Source organism: Bidens hawaiensis, unplaced genomic scaffold (assembly GCF_021521415.1).
Source record: "Bidens hawaiensis isolate Kalapana, Puna unplaced genomic scaffold, B.hawaiensis_p1.1 tig00020023_1, whole genome shotgun sequence".
NCBI lineage: Eukaryota > Viridiplantae > Streptophyta > Magnoliopsida > Asterales > Asteraceae > Bidens > Bidens hawaiensis.
Window position 1 is genome coordinate 425110 of NW_027493042.1, and position 2661 is coordinate 427770.

Genomic DNA, 2661 nt, shown 5'->3' on the forward strand with positions numbered 1-2661 from the left:
GGGCAAAAGATCTGACTAAAGATACGACAACTTATTGACAACAGTATGGCGAGCAGCATGCTCCTGTACTGTATGTCACTATTAGCCGCTGCCTACTCACCAACTCCTGTCATACCACGTGCATAGCCGGCAGTTGGTGGAAAAGGATAGTACACAGCAGGCCTGGTCATTGTCAGCCGCTGCCTACCCACCAACTACCAGCAGGGCACGTGCGTAGGCCACAGTTGGTGGAACAGGAATACTATTCAGCTGGCCACACCTCCTTGGAAACCTACCTTCGGCTATAAATGCCTCAAATGGTATGATCATATCTTATCACATTATCATCATATTATACCTGATATCTGCTCTAGCAATCTCTTAATATATATTTATATTTAAAGAGCAATCTAGTCTGATTCTCACGCCGGAGGGTGGTCACAAGGAGGAACCCCCCCTTCTCAGTGACAAGCTCACGGTGTCTGTTTTGCAGGTTATCAGAAGAACCATCTTTGCCGGGTCTAACCCCTCGTGGGAAACATCTATCTAACCCCCAGGTTACCCGTAATCTGCCCGGGGTCCGGTTAGTGTTTCTTCAGTATTCATGATGAACACGATTTCTCTTAGTGATTATACTTAACCTGAAATCGAATTGCAAGATATAGGATTCATACTATTGGGGAATATTAAGAATGAAGACAAATAGCATACCTTAACAAAATCGAGCAATCATGATTGGCTAGATGGTGATTCAAATAGTCTATGATGAATTCCTTGAAAATTTATTGCGGCGACGAAACGATGCAATCTTAGTCGTATTCTTGTCACTTCTCTATTTTATAATACCTTTGGCAACAAATATAATTACAAAAACAGAATGATACGGTCATACAGAACAGAACACTAGAGTGATATGAACCAAAACAGAAGGAAACCTATATCAAAGGTTACCCCGGTAGTAAATTTGTCTTTATTAGAAAAAAGAAGGTTCAATATTAGAATATTATACATGCATTAAACAAAACAAGTACAACACCAGTGCAAATCCTTATAGAATAGGTATCAGCAAGTCGTTTGGTTTAAATAGTTACTTCCGAAACCAGTAAACACCACTATCCTCAGCACCTTCATCCGGTTCTACGTAAATACAATCCTTTTTTTCTCTCCAGAAAGCCTTTAGGATTGGGGTGTCATCGTACTTGTAGTAATCACCTAAGATGGGCTTGATAGCTTTGGTGGCCTCAACGGTATGATAATGTGGAATTGTCGAGATCAAATGGTGCACTACATGAGCACACGTTACGTCGTGAAAAATAGTGTTGAAGATTCCGTAGTCTCTGTCAACAGTTGATAGAGCACCTCTTATCCAATCCCACTCTCTTGAATCGTAGTGAGCTATTGAAGGATGGCTATGATGCAAAAAGGTGAAGAAGATGAAATGGGCGTTCATAACCAACAACGGACCTCCATAGATGCAAAATAACCATGATGCACCTGTAACAGCTGCGATTCTGTAAAGACCATAGAAAGCTGCAAGCATTCCAACATCAGAGAGCCACACCAGTTTGCGCTCGCTATCGTTGAACATAGGACTCTGTGGGTAAAAGTGACTTACAAACCCATCGTATTCCCTGCCGTGAATATTGACGGTAAAGTAAGCGGGGAAGCTAAAAAGTAACCTAACGACAGTCATGACCAAGTTTCCGATTGGGTTGTTAAGCACTTCTGAATACAAGGTATCGGCTTTTCGTTTTGGGATCCAAACCTCATCATACTCCATCGAATTGGTGTGGGCATGGTGGCTACGGTGACTGAATTTGAACGCAAAGTACGGAGTGAGGAAACACTAGTGTAGGACAAAACCAAGCACATCATCAAGCCACTGGTATTCGCTGAAGGCATGATGTCCCAAATCATGACCAATGCTTCAAATACCCATAAAGGCGCTACCTTGGCAGAACCAATAAATCGGCCATGCTATGTACCTGAGGGGTGTAGGTAGAAGCGGAATGTAAGCTAACGCAAGACAGTAGATAGTGTAGACCACGGCGATGTCACGATAAAGATAATAGAAGGAGGTTGCTAGATCTCGCTTAAAACAGTGTGGTGGTATGACTTTCTTGAGATCACTAATTTCAAATGGAGTTTTTGTTGTGGGAACACGTTTCACAACATCTTTCTCAGTGTCAGCTTCATTCATACGACCGCCTGCACCCATTTCTCTTATTTCCAAAGCCAAAAACCTGCAAAAGAAAAATTAATTAATCATGCATCATCAATCATATCAGGAGTATGCATAAATACCCTCAATAGAATACATACACCTAAGGGAAATAATTAGCTTTGCAGTTGGACTCCTTCAGATTGCAAAGTGCTAACCATTTTATAATGGGTGGTGTTGGGTAGTGGTGTGTTTTTTATCCGTACCCGAATAAGAAACCCGAACCGAAGCGGCCCGAGACCCGAATAACCCGATCCGAATTCACCCGAACCAATTAACCTTCTAACCCGAACCCGAGATAAAATATTCGGGTCGGATTTGGGTTGAAATACCCTTATTCGGGTTGACCCGAATAACCCGAAGTATGATACATCGATGTATGTATCCTAATTTTTATAGGGTAGTTTAGCGGTGAAGTAACATAGTGACCATATATATTCTTGTTCGGCTGTTCTTAATAC

The 2661-nt window shown here is 41.9% G+C and overlaps 1 pseudogene across 1 annotated transcript; it reads right to left on the reverse strand.

The window, feature by feature from the left end:
• Window positions 1–922: 922 nt before the first annotated feature.
• Window positions 923–2337, reverse strand: LOC143559712 (delta(12) fatty acid desaturase DES8.11-like; annotated as a pseudogene). The gene is made up of 2 exons (XR_013139992.1): window positions 2302–2337; window positions 923–2222 (listed from the first exon to the last, which is right to left on the reverse strand). The product of XR_013139992.1 is annotated as a delta(12) fatty acid desaturase DES8.11-like (transcript).
• Between the last annotated feature and the right edge of the window lie 324 nt (window positions 2338–2661).